The 20,320-nt window shown below is 45.2% G+C and overlaps 1 protein-coding gene across 6 annotated transcripts in view; it reads right to left on the reverse strand.

The window, feature by feature from the left end:
- Positions 1–20,320, reverse strand: part of LOC121553513 (bifunctional heparan sulfate N-deacetylase/N-sulfotransferase 2) — a 175,234-nt gene that overhangs the window by 91,371 nt on the left and 63,543 nt on the right. For all 6 annotated transcript variants that reach the window (XM_041866665.2, XM_045211600.1, XM_041866666.2 and 3 more), the window contains exon 2: positions 12,130–12,165. The gene's annotated coding sequence lies outside the window, so the exon portion shown is untranslated. The remainder of the gene's footprint in view (positions 1–12,129; positions 12,166–20,320) is intronic.

The following is a 20,320-nucleotide window of genomic DNA, read 5'->3' on the forward strand; positions in this document are numbered from 1 at the left end:
GTCCTGTGGTGCCTACTTATGAAGCAGGCCATGGCCCCCGCAGAGGGGGTGAAAGTGATATAAATGCGCTGTGAAGACGAGGTCACTCCTCCAGACCGCCAGCTCCGGCCCCGGCTGTCCGTTAGGCCCCATCCATCAGCGACCACGCCTAGCACGCTGGCCGTTAGTAGTCCTCCTAGCTGCACACACAGCGCTCTGGCTAATTACCCTCCACCTGGCAGTCACTAACACGCTCTCTCAGACACACGCACACAGCCAAATGGCCATTCACACACCTGTTCACCGTTTCAAAACACACGCACACACCTAATACAAACATACGTCTAATACACACATAAACACAAACCATAATATAAAGTAGCTCAATGGTAGTCCCAGCTCTCCTCTATGAGGACTGGGTGTGTGCACGTCAGTCCAACACTAGTTGGCTCAGGGTTGCTTCCAAATCTCAGACACACCATATAAACTACTCAAATTCCCCACCTATCCAATGGGGCTCCAGCTATGACATCACATCTGCAGCAGCAGGCCCAATGAAGCCCCTGGGGGCAATGTCAGGTTGTGCAGTTAGGGGCAGGCAGCAGCACGGCTCCAATCCTGAGAGACTGACGGACGGACTGTCGCTTACAGCTAGTTTGGCTCTCTCCCTCTTTCCCGTTCCCTCGGTTTCTCTTGCCGGCACTTTGGACAGCATACAGAAAATCCATTACACGGAACACACCGTCCATTTAATTCGGCCAATTAATTCCGGAATGTGGGGAGATTAATTCGGCAAACATCTGCTCAGGAAGGGCAGGGGTAGAAATGTTTTGACGCAGGGAGCACTTCGTACTGGAGAAGAAGAGAAAACACTGGAGGGGAAGTAGTTTCATTTGGATTCTGACCAAGCCTCCTTAAAAATCGCACTTCATCAGCCAGAGTAGCTGAGAGACTGGGGGAAGCAGAGGCAGAGCTTTAAATAACTTAGAATGAGCCGAGACACAGCCAGGCCTCAGTAGAGTAGGGGTCTGCAGGGAAACAGACAGTGTGAGTTGCATAAGAGATGGTGAGACATGACATCTGCCATTAGCTATATTAGTATGATATCATAACATGATATATTACATAACTGTAGCCATAACACAGTGCTAACCACTTAGGCTAATTCTCAAATACCAGACTGTACAAAACTCCTGACACATCCTTCATCTCCCCTCCCCTTTTACCTCATCTACAAACCGTACATACATACACCCCCAAAATACAAAACGCACTCAATCTTCACCGTCTCAGTCCTAAAGAACTAAACACGTTCTCGCTCTCTCACACACAAACACAGTCTTTTTCCCTCTCGCTCTCATTCACTTCACCCTTCCTCCTCCACCTCTCACAGATGTATCATCAGGTATCCCATCTGTCCAGCCCCCCCCCCACCTCATCACCCTGTGGACTCTAAATTCCAAGCATCTGCCTCTAACCCTAGGAAGCTCTTTGCCACATTTCCCCCCCCTCTCTCTCTGTGGATGACTTCGTCAACCACTTTGAAAAGAAGGTTGACGACATCCGATCCTCGTTTGTTAAGTCTAATGACACTGCTGGTCCTGCTCACACTGCCCTACCCTATGCTTTGACTTCTTTCTCCCCTCTCTCTCCAGATAAAATCCTGCGACTTGTGACTGCAGGCCGCCCAACAACCTGCCCGCTTGACCCCATCCCCTCCTCCCTTCTCCAGACCATCTCCGGTGACCTTCTCCCCTACCTCACCTCGCTGATCAACTCATCCTTGACCGCTGGCCATGTCCCTTCCGTCTTCAAGAGAGCGAGAGTTGCTCCCCTTCTCAAAAAACCAACACTCGACCCCACTGATGTCAACAACTACAGACCAGTATCCCTTCTTTCTTTTCTTTCCAAAACTATTGAGCGTGCCGTCTTTAGCCAACTCTCCTGCTATCTCTCTCAGAATGACCTTCTTGATCCAAACCAATCAGGTTTCAGGACTGGTCATTCAACTGAGACTGCTCTTCTCTGTGTCACGGAGACTCTCCGCACTGCTAAAGCTAACTCTCTCTCCTCTGCTCTTGTCCTTCTAGACCTGTCTGCTGCCTTTGATACTGTGAACCATCAGATCCTCCTCTCCACCCTCTCCGAGCTGGGCATCTCCGGCGCGGCTCACTCCTGGATTGCGTCCTACCTGACCGGTCGCTCCTACCAAGTGGCGTGGCGGGAAGCTGTCTCCGCACCACGTGCTCTCACCACTGGTGTCCCCCAGGGCTCGGTTCTAGGACCTCTCCTTTTCTCCCTATACACCAAGTCACTTGGCTCTGTCATATCCTCACATGGCCTTTCCTATCATTGCTACGCTGACGATACACAACTAATCTTCTCCTTTCCCCCTTCTGATAACCAGGTGGCGAATCGCATCTCTGCATGTCTGGCAGACATATCAGTATGGATGACGGATCACCACCTCAAGCTGAACCCTGGCAAGACGGAGCTGCTCTTCCTCCCGGGGAAGGACTGCCCGTTCCATGATCTCGCCATCACGGTTGACAACTCCGCTGTGTCCTCCTCCCAGAGTGCGAAGAGCCTAGGCGTGACCCTGGACAACACCCTGTCGTTCTCCGCCAACATCAAGGCGGTGACCCGCTCCTGCAGGTTCATGCTCTACAACATTCGTAGAGTGCGACCCTGCCTTACACAGGAAGCGGCGCAGGTCCTGGTCCAGGCACTTGTCATCTCCCGTCTGGACTACTGCAACTCGCTGTTGGCTGGCCTCCCTGCCTGTGCCATTAAACCCCTACAACTCATCCAGAATGCCGCAGCCCGTCTGGTGTTCAACCTTCCCAAGTTCTCTCACGTCACCCCCTCCTCCGCACACTCCACTGGCTTCCAGTTGAAGCTCGCATCCGTTACAAGACCATGGTGCTTGCCTATGGAGCAGTGAGGGGAACGGCACCTCTGTACCTTCAGGCTCTGATCAGTCCCTACACCCAAACGAGGGCACTGCGTTCATCCACCTCTGGCCTGCTGGCTCCCTTCCTCTGCGGAAGCATAGCTCCCGCTCAGCCCAGTCAAAACTGTTCGCTGCTCTGGCACCCCAATGGTGGAACAAGCTCCCTCACGACGCCAGGACAGCGGAGTCACTCACCACCTTCCGGAGACATTTGAAACCCCACCTCTTTAAGGAATACCTGGGATAGGATAAAGTATTCCTTCTAACCCCCCAAATTGTAAAGTGGTTATCCCACTGGCTATAGGGTGAACGCACCAATTTGTGAGTCGCTCTGGCTAAGAGCGTCTGCTAAATGACGTTAATGTGCCCTTGAGCAAGGCACTTAACCCTAATTGCTCCTGTAAGTCGCTCTGGATAAGAGCGTCTGCTAAATGACTAAAATGTAAATGTAAAATGATTCTGAGAAGAGTGCTATAATGTAGCAAGAGGAAGCCTGGGCCAGGTTTAGTGCTCCCCAGGTGTGAGTGATCAATGGGGATCAATGGGAGTGATGGGTGCTCAGGCCAGGCCTGGGCCCTGAGGTACTGTGATCAGGGTGCTGTCCAGGGAACGGCTAATCCCGTTTGCTAATTATCAGTCTGGGACAGATGGACATGACGCGCCCAGAGGACGACACCAGCTTAACCACCAGGGTTATTAGCACCCAGCCATATGGATACAACAGGGAGAAGATGAGAGGGGTAGAGGAGAGGGTGAGGGAAACCGAGGAAGAGAGGAGGGTAGGGACACCCGAAGGAGAGAGGAGGGTATGGGGAGAGAGGAGGGTAGGGGGAGAGAGGAGGGTAGGGGGAGAGAGGGTAGGGGGAGAGGGGAGGGTAGAGGGAGAGAGGAGGGTAGGGACACCCGAAGGAGAGAGGAGGGTATGGGGGAGAGAGGAGGGTAGGGGGAGAGAGGGTAGGGGGGAGAGAGGAGGGTAGGGACACCCGAAGGAGAGAGGAGGGTATGGGGAGAGAGGAGGGTAGAGGGAGAGGGAGAGAGGAGGGTAGGGGGAGAGAGGGAGAGAGGAGGGTAGGGACACCCGAAGGAGAGAGGAGGGTATGGGGAGAGAGGAGGGTAGGGGGGAGAGGAGGGTAGGGGGAGAGGGGAGGGTAGAGGGAGAGAGGAGGGTAGGGGGAGAGAGGAGGGTAGGGGGAGAGAGGAGGGTAGGGGGAGAGAGGGAGAGGGGACGAGAGGGGGGTAGGGAGAGAGGACGAGAGGGGGGTAGGGAGACAGCGAGGAAGAGAGGAGGGTATGGAGAGGGGGAGACAGGAGAGAAATAAAGGGAGTTATGTGGGTTCATGCGTGTGTCTGTGCCAGACAGCGTAGGTGTCAGACGGCCATTGTGTGCACACAGATTGCATGTGTGCATGAGTCAGTATATGCAGGTGTGACAATGAGCGAGTGTGTGTGTCTGTACATCTCTTTCTAAGTCTTGCAGTCTTTCTAATTGCGAATATGGCGAGTAGGCAAGTATTGAATGAAAGTGATTGTGTATGAGCATGTTTGTGAGTGAGTGTGTACACACATCTCCCTCTCGTATTGCGCCGGTCATTAGTATGCAGAGGGTAGTGGCAGGTGTGAAGCCCCCCTTATAGTGCCGAGGGCTAGAGTAGACAGGGAAGGCGAGAGAGAGGAGAGAGAGAAAGAGATTGAGCGAGAGAGGGAGAAGGCGCAGGAAAAGAGAGATGGAGAGCTGGAGGTCACCCTTCAGTCTGTGACTGAGCATTGGGATCAAAATACATTAAAATGTGTAACAGCTTGTGTTACAGAAATCCATTTCAGCTCCTCCATTACCTTCTTCATCCAGCCTCCGCATCCTCACCCCACCATGCACTCTGTGTCACACAAACAATGCTTACAGAGCTCTGCAGATGATAACCACTAGGATGTGATGGGCCAGACTGAGAAGACGCAGTGGGTATCATAAGTATTCACCCTCATATTTTGTTGCGTTACAAAGTGGGATGAAATAGATGTAATTGTTATTTTTTGGTCATTTACCTACACAAAATACTCCATGTCAAAGTGAAAAGAAAATTCGACAACTTTTTACAAATTAATACAAATTCAATAACTAAAATATAGTTGTTGCATAAGTATTCACCCCTTTGTTTTGGCAAGCCTAAATTTGTTCAAGAGTAACATTTGGCTTAACAAATCACATAAAAACAGGTTACATGGACTCAATAGGGGTTGGCATGATTTCTTTATGACTACCCCTTCCTCTTTCCTACATGCATACAACATCTGTAAGGTCTCTCAGTCAAGTATTGAATTTCAAGCAGATTAAACTACAAAGACCAGGGAGCTTTTGGAAAGCCTCAAAGAAGGGCAGTGATTGGTAGATGGGTAACAATAACACAGACATTGAATATCTCTTTAAGCATGGTCAAGTTAATAGTTATGCTGTGGATGATGTATTAAACCACCCAGACACATCAAAGATAGTCATCCCTCTGAACTGAGCTGCAGGACAGGAAGGAAACTGCTAAGGGATGTCACCAGGAGGCCATTGGTGATATTAAAATGGTTCAATCGCTGTGATGGGAGAAAACTGAGGATGGATCAACAACAGCGTAGTGACTCCACAATAATGACCTAAATTACAGAGTAATGAAGACGAATCATACATAATCAGAATATTCCAAAACATGGCAAAAGGTATACACTTTTTGGCCTAAATGCAAAGCCTTATAGTTTGGGGCTAATCCAACACATCACTGAGTAACTGCCTACTTATTTTCAAGCATGGTGGTGGCTGCATCATGGTGTGGGTATGCTTGTCATCGGCAAAGACTGGGGAGTTTTTCAGGATATAAAGAAATGGGATGAGCTAAGCACAGGCAAAGTCCTAGAGCAAAACCTGCTTCAGTCTGCTTTCCACCAGACACTGGGAAAGGAATACACCTTTCAGCAGGACAATAACCTACAACACAAGGCCAAATCTACACAGCGGCTGCTTACTAAGAAGACTGTGAATGTTCCTTAGTGGTCAAGTTACAGTTTTTACTTAAATGTGCTTGAAAATCTATGGCAAGACCTGAAAATTGCTGTCTAGCCACGATCCCCAAAACCTTGACAGAGCTTGAAGATCATTGCCAAAGGTGTATTGACTCAGGGGGGTGAATACTTATTTAATCAAGGTATATTAGATTTGTATTATTTTATTAATGGTCTTCCACTTTGACAGAGTATTTTGTGTAGATCATTGATAAAAAATAAAAATGTAATCCATTTCAATCATACTTTGTAACTAAATGTGAAGGAATCCAAGGGGGATGAATACTTATGATAGGCACTCGCTAGCACACAATCTCACGTGCATACACATAAACACTCAGGTTGGCCTGCTGCTCACTGCACAGTTCACCAGAATATAATTAATCAGTTTTCCTGTTGTTCTCTACCCCCCTTTCCTTCACCCCTCCGATTTCATTTATTTTTCATTGGAGAATTGCTCACAGATGCATCACTGCGGGCGCTCGGGGGTGGAGGTGCTGGGTGAACATGCCTTGCCCAAACTAACAATGAATTATAGAAGCACATTAGTACACCACCCCCGCCACAAGGCAGGCAGGCAGAGAGCGAGCGAGAAAGGGGAGAGAGAGAGAGGGGAAGTGGGGGGAGGGGGACTGAGTGCCAGCACTGTCAGTCGTAAGTGGGTGGTTGAGTGAGTGGGTGAAGAGGCAGAGCTCCTGGGTTGCCAGGGCCAGAGTAAGGGGCCTCTAGGCTGGGTACTGTGATCTGAACAGGTGGGAGGAGGAGAGGTGACCCAGGGCGGGAGCAGCAAAATGAACCTTATCTGGAGAATTTAAATGAATCATTCATCGTTAGGGAGGAAGGAAGAAGGAATACAAGGAGAATATAGAAAAAGACAGCTGGAGAGAAACCAAAGGTAACACTGAGACATGAAATGTCCAAAGGTAACACAGACATGAAATGTCCAAAGGTAACACTGAGACATGAAATGTCCAAAGGTAACACTGAGACATGAAATGTCCAAAGGTAACACTGAGACATGAAATGTCCAAAGGTAACACTGAGACATGAAATGTCCAAAGGTAACACAGACATGAAATGTCCAAAGGTAACACTGAGACATGAAATGTCCAAAGGTAACACTGAGACATGAAATGTCCAAAGGTAACACTGAGACATGAAATGTCCAAAGGTAACACAGACATGAAATGTCCAAAGGTAACACTGAGACATGAAATGTCCAAAGGTAACACTGAGACATGAAATGCGTGACCTTTGAATGTTACACAACAACATAGAGCAAGGGTGTGCAAGGAGAATCTTAAAAGGTCCAATACAGCTGTTTTTATCTCAATATCAAATCATTTCTGGGTAAAGATTAAGTACCTTCCTAGCTAGGTTTCCATCCAATTGGCGATTTGCATTTTAATGAGGGAAATACAGTGAGGGAAAAAAGTATTTGATCCCCTGCTGATTTTGTACGTTTGCCCACTGACAAAGACATGATCAGTCTATAATTTTAATGGTAGGTTTATTTGAACAGTGAGAGACAGAATAACAACAACAAAATCCAGAAAAACGCATGTCAAAAATGTTATGAATTGATTTGCATTTTAATGAGGGAAATAAGTATTTGACCCCTCTGCAAAACATGACTTCGTACTTGGTGGCAAAACCCTTGTTGGCAATCACAGAGGTCAGACGTTTCTTGTAGTTGGCCACCAGGTTTGCACATATCTCCGGAGGGATTTTGTCCCACTCCTCTTTGCAGATCTTCTTCAAGTCATTAAGGTTTCGAGGCTGACGTTTGGCAACTCGAACCTTCAGCTCCCTCCACAGATTTTCTATGGGATTAAGGTCTGGAGACTGGCTAGGCCACTCCAGGACCTTAATGTGCTTCTTCTTGAGCCACTCCTTTGTTGCCTTGGCCGTGTGTTTTGGGTCATTGTCATGCTGGAATACCCATCCACGACCCATTTTCAATGCCCTGGTTGAGTTAAGGAGGTTCTCACCCAAGATTTGACGGTACATGACCCCGTCCATCGTCCCTTTGATGCGGTGAAGTTGTCCTGTCCCCTTAGCAGAAAAACACCCCCAAAGCATAATGTTTCCACCTCCATGTTTGACGGTGGGGATGGTGTTCTTGGGGTCATAGGCAACATTCCTCCTCCTCCAAACACGGCGAGTTGAGTTGATGCCAAAGAGCTCGATTTTGGTCTCATCTGACCACAACACTTTCACCCAGTTCTCCTCTGAATCATTCAGATGTTCATTGGCAAACTTCAGACAGGCCTGTATATGTGCTTTCTTGAGCAGGGGGACCTTGCGGGCGCTGCAGGATTTCAGTCCTTCACGGCGTAGTGTGTTATCAATTGTTTTCTTGGTGACTATGGTCCCAGCTGCCTTGAGATCATTGACAAGATCCTCCCGTGTAGTTCTGGGCTGATTCCTCACCATTCTCATGATCATTGCAACTCCACGAGGTGAGATCTTGCATGGAGCCCCAGGCCGAGGGAGATTGACAGTTATTTTGTGTTTCTTCCATTTGCGAATAGTCGCACCAACTGTTGTCACCTTCTCACCAAGCTGCTTGGTGATGGTCTTGTAGCCCATTCCAGCCTTGTGTAGGTCTACAATCTTGTCCCTGACATCCTTGGAGAGCTCTTTGGTCTTGGCCATGGCCTGATTGATTGATTAATTCTGTGGACAGGTGTCTTTTATACAGGTAACAAGCTGAGATTAGGAGCACTCCCTTTAAGAGTGTGCTCCTAATCTCAGCTCGTTACCTATATAAAAGACACTTGGGAGCCAGAAATCTTTCTGATTGAGAGGGGGTCAAATACTTATTTCCCTCATTAAAATGCAAATCAATTTATAACATTTTTGACATGCGTTTTTCAGGATTTTTTTGTTGTTATTCTGTCTCTCACTGTTCAAATAAACATACCATTAAAATGATAGACTGATCATTTCTTTGTCAGTAGGCAAACGTAAAAAATCAGCAGGGGATCAAATACTTTTTTCCCCTCACTGTATCCACGTAATTTTCCTTCCTCATGATGCCATCCATTTTATGAAGTGCATCAGTCCCTCCTGCAGCAAAGCACCCCCACAGCAGGGTGCTGCCACCCCCTTGCTTCACGGTTGGGATGGTGTTCTTCGGCTTGCAAGCATCCCCTTTTTCCTCCAAACACAACGATTGTCGTTACGGCCAAACAGTTCTATTTTTGTTTCATCAGACCAGAGGACATTTCTCCAAAAAGTATGATCTTTGTCCCCATGTGCAGTTGCAAACCGTAGTCTGGCTTTTTCAATGGCGGTTTTGGAGCAGTGGATTCTTCCTTGCTGAGCAGCCTTTCAGGTTATGTTGATATAGGACTCGTTTTACTGTGGATATAGATACTTTTGTACTGGTTTCCTCTAGCATCTTCACAAGGTCCTTTGCTGTTGTTCTGGGATTGATTTGCACTTTTTGCACCAAAGTACGTTCATCTCTAGGAGACAGAACGCGTCTCCTACCTGAGCGGTATGACGGCTGCGTGGTCCCATGGTGTTTATAATTGCGTACTATTGTTTGTACAGATGAACGTGGTACCTTCAGGCGTTTGGAAATTGCTCCCAAGGATGAACCAGACTTGTGGAGGTCTACAGATTATTTTCTGAGGTCTTGGCTGATTTCTTTTGATTTTCCCATGATGTCAAGCAAAGAGGCACTGAGTTTGAAGGTAGGCCTTGAAATACATCCACAGGTACACCTCCAATTGCCTCAAATGATGTCAATTAGCCTATCAGAAGCTTCTAAAGCCATGACATAATTTTCTGGAATTTCCAAGCTGTTTAAAGGCACAGTCAACTTACTGTATGTAAACTTCTGACCCACTGGAATTGTGATACCGTGAATTATAAGTGAAATAATCTGTCTGTAAACAATTGTTGGAAAAATTACTTATGTCATGCACAAAGTAGATGTCCTAACCGACTTACCAAAACTATAGTTTGTTAACAATAAATTAATGGAGTGGTTGATAAACGAGTTTGAATGACTTCAACCTATGTATGTATGTATATATACAGTGGGGAGAACAAGTATTTGATACACTGCCTATTTTGCAGGTTTTCCTACTTACAAAGCATGTAGAGGTCTGTAATTTTTATCATAGGTACACTTCAACTGTGAGAGACGGAATCTAAAACAAAAATCCACAAAATCACATTGTATGATTTTTAAGTAATTAATTTGCATTTTATTGCATGACATAAGTATTTGATCACCTACCAACCAGTAAGAATTCCGGCTCTCACAGACCTGTTCGTTTTTCTTTAAGAAGCCCTCCTGTTCTCCACTCATTACCTGTATTAACTGAGGGTAGTGCGTACGGCCCAGTACATCACTGGGGCTTAGCTCCCTGCCACCCAGGACCTCTATACCAGGCGGTGTCAGAGGAAGGCCCTAAAAATTGTTAAAGACTCCAGCCAACCAAGTCATAGACTGTTCTCTCTGCTACTTCATGGCACCAAGTCTGGAACCAACAGGACACTGAACAACTTCTACCCCTAAGCTATATGACTGCTAAATAGTTAGTTAAATAGTTACCCAAAAATCTACCTGGACTATCTGCATTTACCCTTTTTGCACTCTTGACCCATCACATACGCTGCTGTTACTGTTTATTTTCTATCCAGTTGCCTAGTCACTTTATCCCTACCTATATATACACACACTACCGGTCAAAAGTTTTAGAACACCTACTCATTCAAGGGTTTTTCTTTATTTGTACTATTTTCTACATTGTAGAATAATGCCAAGAGTGTGCAAAGCTGTCATCAAGGTAAAGGGTGGTTATTTGAAGAATCTCAAATATAAAATATATTTTGATTTGTTTAACACTTTTTTGGTTACCACATGATTCAATGTGTTCTTTCATAGTTTTGATATCTTCACTATTATTCTACAATGTAGAAAATCGTACAAATAAAGAAATACCCTTGAATGAGTAGGTGTTCTAAAACTTTTGACTGTTCGTGTATATACACACACATATCTACCTCAATTACCTTGTACCCCTGCACATAGACTTGGTACTGGTACCCAGTGTATATAACCAAGTTATCGTTACTCATTGTGTATTTATTCCTTGTGTTACTTTTTTTCTATTATTTTTCTATTTTCTTTCTCTCTGCATTGTTGGGAAGGGCTTGTAAGCATTTCACTGTTAGTCTACACCTGTTGTTTACGAAGCATGTGACAAATTAAATATATTTGATAATGAAAAGGCTTTGTCTCAATTAAATTATCTATGTGACATTGCTACACAAGAAAACACCATGACATTTTAAATTCTTAATTTAATAAAAACACTTTTGAATGTAGTTTTTATGAGGTGTGCCCCATAAAAAGCCATACCTTAAAGCCTACACACGTTTCATTCATGTCGTTTGTTGTTATTGTCGGCCAATAAAAGTGGTGCACACTACAGTCAGAGGCTCCATGTGTAGCAACGTGAAGTGGGAATTCTCGAATTAACACAAAATTGAATTAAAAGTACGTAATTAAGTCAGCTAAATGAGAAGGAGTAGGCTACAGCGAGCAACCGACAGGTAGTGGTTTAATATGAATGAAGTTCTTGTAGACAACGACGGGGAGTGCAGCAAAATAGCATAAACTACCTTAGCTAGCTTCTTTACATGGATTTGATGCCGTAAAGACAGGCACTGCCAGATGGGATGATAGATAACCTATGGCATTCACAAGTTTGTCTAACTAGCGCGAGTCAGTGGCTACTTTTTCCTCGATCTCCCTTGACACCGGCCCCTGCCCATCCCCCACCCTGCTGCAGCACACACAGAGTTAGGCAGGGCACCGAGTCAAGCAGGCTGCGCAGCAAGCATCTCAAGTTTAAACAAAGTAAAAAAATTAAAATAAAATAATAAATAATCATATTCGAATAGTGAAATTATTTCAAATGCCCATCCCTAATTCAGTCAATGTGAGCTACTGTGGGCCGGGTCCACAAGTGCACCAATCATAGAACCAGCCACATGTAAAGCTCTTTGGGCTATGTTAAAGTTAATCATCCTTGGACACCTACACATTCACTAATGTGAACATACACACTGTATGAAATCACACATACACACACAGAACACAACACCCAGTTGGTCTTTGAAGAGCACCTTACCTCAGCGTGTGCAGCAGTCTGACGCGAGACGTGGGCCTGCAGAGAGGAGAGAAAGAGAGAAACAGGATTCATTGAAGGATCCAACTCACAGCCACACAAATGTACCCCTTGCTACTCATACCTACATTAATATGAGCTGCCCACACCACCTTCTATTTAAATGAAAGAGGAAAAAAAGTGTTTCAAAGTAGCCTAGTTTGAAAAGGCAAGCCCCATGGTTGTCAGGGACGACAGAGCCAGAGAAGAAGCGAGATGAGAGACAAAGAAAGACAAGCGGGCTTAATAAGGAGCCCTCACCTTCGCTTGGCTAGACTACAACCTGAGTCACCATCTCCCGCTCTTTCTCCCTGGTGATTTTCTATTTGCTATGTAGTGGGCAGTTTGATCCAGGAGCAGGCTGTCCTGATCCCTGTCCAGACCCACAGAAGCTGTGTTTCAATCCTTTTAACTGGCTTCCATGGCAGGACATGATAGGATTTATTCATATTTCCTCAACCTATCTAGTCCTGTCAACCATTAGTGGTAATAAAGAAAAACGATATTGGAAAGGTGTCCATTTTAGAGATACTTATGAGACAGTCAGGGTTAGGGGGCTCTTGGGACCCCGTTCGGGGAAGGAAGGAGAGGGGAGCTCACAGTTGGAGGTAGGGTAGTGGTGGTGGAGGATGGGGGGCCCTAAGTGGTATGGAAGGCAGAGGTTGTGCTGTAGCCTGCTACTTAACCGCACGCACACACACCCCCTTCAAAGCAATACAACAAACACTAACATCACCCATCACCTTAATAAAGCGGATGAGGGATCATCTCACTGCTGTTGCACGTATTTCACAGCAGCACCGGCTCAAACATGGACTGTTGCCATTGTTTACAAGTGATATGGGGGAAAATCGATAAAGTAAGATATTGGGATATTATTTTTGCGCTAGTTGGCTGTACCTGTTATCTATGGTCATAATATTTTGTAGGCCAAACCGTTTGTGAGAAAACCGATTTTCAGGACGTCTCATGGTCTAACAAACACAGCTGTAGCTCTGCCACCTTTCACCACAGATGCGGAAGGGCGACATCGACAAATGCCGTGGACTGAGACTCATCCAATGCAAAAAAACATCTATATCTTAAACAGACTGATTTTTAACGGGGCCATTTTAAATTCAGGCTGTAACACAGGGGTTTTTGGTTTTCCCTTTCAATTAAGATCTAGACAACTAGGTGAGGGGAGTTCTTTACCAATTAGTGGCTTTAATTCATCAGTCAAGTACAAGGGAGGAGCGAAAATCCGTAGACAATCGGCCCTCTGTGGAATGAGTTTTACACGTGCTGTAACAACAAAATGTGGAAAAAGTCAAGGGGTGTTTCTAAAAAAGGCACTGTATATGATCAGGACTATTTTCGAAATAAGAGAACATTAAACCGGTCTTCTCTTGAGATTAAAGTCTTATTTACAGTTTTATTGCAAGATATGAATTGCCACAATGTTGTTTGTTCTTCAAATTATGGATTTTATTAAAACAGATAAATGAGGTGCCTCCCGAGTGGCGCAGCAGTCTAAGGCACTGCATCGCAGTGCTAGAGGTGTCACTACAGACCCGGGTTTGATCCCGGCTGTATCACAACCGGCCATGATCGGGAGTCCCATAGGGCACAATTGGCCCAGCGTCGTCTGGGTTAGGGGAGGGTTTGGCCGGGGGGGGGCTTTACTTGGCTCATCGCACTCTAGCGACTCCTTGTGGCGGGCCGGGCACCTGCAGGCTGACCTCGGTCATCAGGTGAATGGCGTTTCCTCCGACACATTGGTGCGGCTGGCTTCCGGGTTAAGAGGGCGGGTGTTAAGAAGCACGGTTTGGCGGGTCATGTTTCGGTGGACGCATGACTACCTTAGTCTCCCGAGCCCGTTGGGGAGTTGCAGCAATGAGACAAGATCCAAATTGGGGAGAAAAAGGGGGTAAAATAAAATAAAAATACCAAAATAAATGAAGTAAATAGTCCACATTAATCTTGAAAAAGACGTTGGTTTTGTTTTTCCAGGTTTCCATTTTTCCAGGTTTTCGCTCTCAAAAATCATACTTTTTATCGAAAAAACAAAACTGGATGTTTTAACCACAAAATTGGATGTTATGTTATGAGAAATTGTTATTTTTGGTGTAGTTACCCTTGTTTTTGTGATGGTAGAGTTTGCAAAACAAACACCCATTGGATTGATGAAAATAATCATATCATTCTGCCAGGTAAGCATACGCTACTTTGTAGTTAGTATTTAATTGAGAAGGTTTTTGGGAAAGCCTTTCCATCTACTAGAAGACAAACTGGTAGACGTGCACACTGCACACACACAGACAGGGGCATTCTCGTTGCCTCTTCAGAAAGTTGCAGGAAATACGAATCACTGATGATAAACTTGGGCTAATTAATTCATGTTCAATATATTTAGTTGATTCCCTAATAAAGGTCAATAAAAATATATTTTGTTTTATTCCGTTTTAATGCCTGGATTCTGTGAGGGCCATAATTATCATATTTGGACAATAATGAGGCTCTCCACTACCTATTTTTCCTGCAGTTAGGATTCACCATTTTCATCGAATGTTTTCATAATTTTTCTGCAGATAATCAGCAAAAGGCCTAAGCCTACCAGTAGCCTACGCAAATTAGGGAGATGAATGAAAGGCTATCTCACCGATGCGATTTGGTAGGCTACACTCAAGAGACGAGAGTCGACATTCTAGAAAAGGAAATATAGGAAAACCTTTGGTTTACTTGTCCCGAAGTGATAACATGGACATATAACAATTTATGAATGGCAAAGTGATATAGGAGATCCCAACTTTATTCAGTCAGTTTGACACCTTAAATGAACACACAGTAAATAGCCTACTTGGTGCCACGACTCCGTGTGGCTGGCTATGTGAAACACGCAAAATAAAATAAATGAATGTGTGGGAAAACAATAATTAGGCTATTGGATTTTGACTCATCGTTACCACTTACAATACATGGAACGTGTAAATTCACGAGCATCATGCTACCTCTCCCTCCTCTGTGTAAAGAAATTCAACTGCAACCAGAGATCTGTATATAATGACGAGATGCTCATGTCTACGCCCTAACAATGGGAGTTGTTGTCCCAAAGGCGGGAAGGCAGGTGACAAGCTTAGGTCCACAATAAGCCCATAGAAATGCATTGGCCTTATTTTGGACAGATTTGAGAGTGAAACCTCTCGCTTAGCCTCTTCCTCTCTGTTGTGTTTCCCTGTTATCGCTCACTTTGTGGCTGACAGGCGGCTATACTATCAATAGACCACTAGAAGATGCATATAGTTAATTCTAGCGGGAGAGGGCTCGAAGGACTATCGAATTGAAACTTTTAAATGAAAAGTAGCCTAGTTAATATAAAGTGGAAAATGTAGCCATCTGAAAATGAGTGTGTAAACAGCTGATTAGCCGACAGCCGGCGCTAATGGAAAACACTGGCAATGCATATAGAATCGTGAGAATCGCAATACATTTCGTAATAATGTGGTATCGTGAGTTCCCTGGCAATTCCTAGTCCTATTGTTTACCCACTAAAGCTGCTGCAAATCTTATTCATGGATTAAATGATTATATCTGCCAATTAACGGTGCGACAGCAGAAACCCATTCAGCCCGGCTGGGGATGGTGTTGCTAATCCTATTGTCTGTGCCTTTCTCCTCTCCCTCGCTCCACTCTGCAGCCATACGGCCCAAACAGAGGGAGGTGGATAGGGAGACAGACACGGGCAGCAGGTAGTAGAGATTAGTACTGACTCAGGAGTGGGATTCTACCTGAGGCCCTCGGGTCGAATTACAGCAGCCTAATAATCAGACCACACCACAAGCCAGGGGGATGCAGATTTAAGATTTAATGCTCACCCCTAATGGTCTGACAGCCCTCCACTTCTTAGCTTGAATCGAATGGCTAACATGGAAGAGTGAGAAGTTAATGTTAGCGTAATTTGAATAACTGTAAGGCTAACCGTTATAGACGCCAGTGAGCAGCATTAGCATAGTCATGTACTGGTCACAGCAGAGAGGGAGGGAGACATTTAATTTTTTTCTCTGCCCTTTGCATTCATTCAGAAACCAGAGGCGGAGGACAGACAGAAGGTTCATGAGGTGATATCTCTGAGCTGACAGCCAGGCACTCTTCCTCTCATGCTAATGCAGGCACAGAAATCATTACGCTCAGCTCCAACGAAAACAGCCAATGAAAAAAGGTCAGGCCCAATGAGGGGAAATCCATTTGCAGAGTCCGTAAACACACACACACACACACAGCACCCCCAGATGCATATTGAGAGAGCAAGCAGAATGAGTTAGCTGTAAATAAATATTGTGCATCGCTATCGTTTTCTCCATGGCAATGTCTAACAGTGTGATGAAGGGCACTACAGATCAGAGTGAAGATGCAGCCAGTGCAAATGTCAGAGAAAGAAGGGATACAACACCAAAGCCAGTTTAACATGATACAACTGCCCCTCCGGTTAAAGTCTGAGGACATCTATTCTCTGATCCATCTCTCACCAAGCAGACATTCTGTCCCAGTTAGCCACTCGCCGCAACCTCCCTACACATTCTCCATCTCACTCATACGTAACTGGCTGGTAAGCCTTCCAGTAGACAGGCTAATGCCCCAGCTTGCTACTCGTGTAAACCCACATGGTTTTCACATGCACCTGTAGCCTCTCCTAACATCCTAGCTCATTGCCTCAAGCATCTGTTCATACCAATGATTTATATAAACCCTGGATTGCTGATGCTATGTATTGGCCAATGAGAGGCTTTGAAGCCACCGGTCGGCCATATTGGCACTCCTCAGAAGACGCAGTCCTCCATAGGAATCAATGGAATTCTACAGTATTTCAATTAAATATTGGAATGACAATATTACATGTAATTAAGTATTTTTTATTGTAGTGGGGACACTAACAGTAGTACTTTCCAAAAATTATACTTTAAGGAAGATGTTATACATTTTTTTAATTTTTTATTTAGCTCATATAATATAATTTAAAATATCTGTAATAGAATTAGTGACAAGAACAAATGTAGACAAAACATTTTTTTCTATAGCTTCAAAAATATTTTTTTACAATGGTGCCTAGATGGAGGTGCAGCAGGTTCAAAACAGCACCCTCTGTCAGTCATCTAGTGTACGTATAAATCATTGGTTCATACAGACACAGAAAGCCAGCGTGAGGCAATGGCAGTGAACTGCTCTCAAACCTGAACCACAACAGATTACACCGTATAAATGGCTGGAGTGTAAGCCAATTTAATTTCAGACTTGAATAGAGTAGACATGGAGGTGCTGAGGGAGAGAGAGAGAGGATTGAGAGCAGGGGGTGTGGAGAGGCGAGGGGTGGAGGGGAGGGGGCTAAACTGCTGGATGCTGGCGTTCTGTGGGCTACACTACTGGGTCTGTGTGAGCTGAATGGCACCCAGCAGGCAGTCCTGGCCCCCTACCTCCATCTGCCCCTGTTCTCCACCCGCTACCCCATCCCTCACTCTCTCCCACCACCACCAGGCAGGCAGGCAGGCAGGCAGGCAGAAAGGAGGCCACAAGGAGATGGGGGGTAGCAGATAAACCAGGGTTGCAGCATTCAGTGGGAAATAAAAAGTAGGAGTTGTTTTGAAACAGAGGAAGTAGCCTTCTACCGAAGCTTGTCCAATATGAATGCTAATTTTTGTTTCCCATATCAAAACCTTTGCTCCTGTTTTTTTGTGTGAGTCAGGGCCCTAAACGACGCAAGCAACCAGCCCACACAGACACACTAGATATGTGACTCGTTTCAGGAAACTAGGCATGTCGCGCGTCACCTTCTGGAACATGTCAACTTTCATGTGCCTTAATAACAAACTTGTATGCCATCTATAAATACGAATAACATTTTTTAATTGCAAGCCTAGTTGGTTTAGCCACAGAAAGACAGCAACCTTCCCGCTAGCCATGATTGGCTGAGATAATAAGTGGGCGGGACATGCCGAGAGATCGAGTTTTGAAAATCAGTGGAATTAGAGTATGATAGCTAAGGAGATGAAGAAAACATCTGTCTCCGGATTACATCTTCAAACTAAGGGCAACCGTGGCATCCGTGACAGAGAGGGAGAAGCATCCATCCATGTATACGCGTAAGATAGTCTAGCTAGCTACATTTTCAGATATTACAAGTTTCTAATTTTGTCAGAAAGTCGTTTTCATTTCAAGTTAAAGTGTACTGTTAGCTAGCTAGCTAACGTTAGCTGGCTGGCTCGCAAGCTAACATTACGTGTATGATCTGTGTAGTAATATTATTCGTATCTCAGAGCATTTACTTTGCTAGTTATAGCCTAATGTTAGCTAGCTAACATTGAACCTGGTTGGTTAGCTACCTGCAGATTCATGCAGGGCAGTAACGTCATGAGTTGGGATTATGGTTCATTGTTTAGCTAGCTAGCTAGCTAGCTACATGTCTTAACAAAAGACTCCACTATGCAAGTAACCATTTCAATAGAATGTCCATGATGTCAATGCAACAACTGTTGATAGACGTAGCTGGTAAATTCGCTCTGGCCATCTACTCCGATTTCAGAGCACTCTCGTCTGAACGCTCAACACCCATTGAATATGGCCGGTCCGGTGTCAGTAAACGTTGGCAAAAAAGCATAATTAAATTGGAGGGCCTGTTTTCTGGACCTATGGCAGTCTCTATGGGGGTGCCACAGGGTTCAATTCTTGGGCCGACTCTTTTCTCCGTGTATATCAATGATGTCGCTCTTGCTGCTGGTGACTCTCAGATCCACCTCTACGCAGACGACACCATTTTGTATACATCTGGCCCTTCATTGGACACTGTGTTAACAAACCTCCAAACGAGCTTCAATGCCATACAACACTCCTTCCGTAGCCTCCAACTGCTCTTAAACACTAGTAAAACTAAATGCATGCTCTTCAATCGAACGCTGCTGGCACCCCCCCACCCGACTAGAATCACTACTCTCGACAGGTCTGACCTAGAGTATGTGGACAACTACAAATACCTAGGTGTCTGGTTAGACTGTAAACTCTCCTTCCAGACTCACATTAAGCATCTCCAATCCAAAGTGAAATCTAGAATCGGCTTCCTATTTCGCAACAAAGCCTCCTTCAATCATGCTGCCAAACACGCCCTCGTAAAACTGACTATCCTACCAATCCTTGACTTCGGCGATGTCATTTACAAAATAGCCTCCAACACTCTACTCAGCAAATTGGATGTAGTCTATCACAGTGCCATCCGTTTTGTCTCCAAAGCCCCATATACTACCCACCACTCTGACCTGTACGCTCTCGTTGGCTGGCCCTGACTACATATTCGTCGTCAAACCCACTGGCTCCAGGCCATCTATAAATCACTGCTAGGCAAATCTCTGCCTTATCTTAGCTCATTGGTCACCATAGCAACACCCACCCGTAGTATGCGCTCCAGCAGGTATATCTCACTGGTCATCCCCAAAGCCAACACCTCCTTTGGCCGCCATTCCTTCCAGTTCTCTGCTGCCAATGACTGGAACAAACTGCAAAAATATCTGAAGCTGGAGACTCTTATCTCCCTCACTAACTTTAAGCATCAGTTGTCAGAGCACCTTACCGATCACTGTACCTGTACACAGCCCTTCTGAAATTAGCCCATTCAACTACCTCATCAAATCAAATCAAATTTTATTGGTCACATGCGCCGAATACAACAGGTGCAGACATTACAGTGAAATGCTTACTTACAGCCATTAACCAACAGTGCATTTATTTTAAACAAAAAAGTAAAAAATAAAACAACAAAAAAAAAGTGTTGAGAAAAAAAAGAGCAGAAGTAAAATAAAGTGACAGTAGGGAGGCTATATATACAGGGGGGTACCGTTGCAGAGTCAATGTGCGGGGGCACCGGCTAGTTGAGGTAGTTGAGGTAATATGTACATGTGGGTAGAGTTAAAGTGACTATGCATAAATACTTAACAGAGTAGCAGCAGCGTAAAAAGGATGGGGTGGGGGGGGCAGTGCAAATAGTCCGGGTAGCCATGATTAGCTGTTCAGGAGTCTTATGGCTTGGGGGTAGAAGCTGTTGAGAAGTCTTTTGGACCTAGACTTGGCACTCCGGTACCGCTTGCCGTGCGGTAGCAGAGAGAACAGTCTATGACTAGGCTGGCTGGAGTCTTTG

This window comes from Coregonus clupeaformis, chromosome 37 (genome assembly GCF_020615455.1).
Source record: "Coregonus clupeaformis isolate EN_2021a chromosome 37, ASM2061545v1, whole genome shotgun sequence".
Classification (NCBI taxonomy): Eukaryota; Metazoa; Chordata; class Actinopteri; order Salmoniformes; family Salmonidae; genus Coregonus; species Coregonus clupeaformis.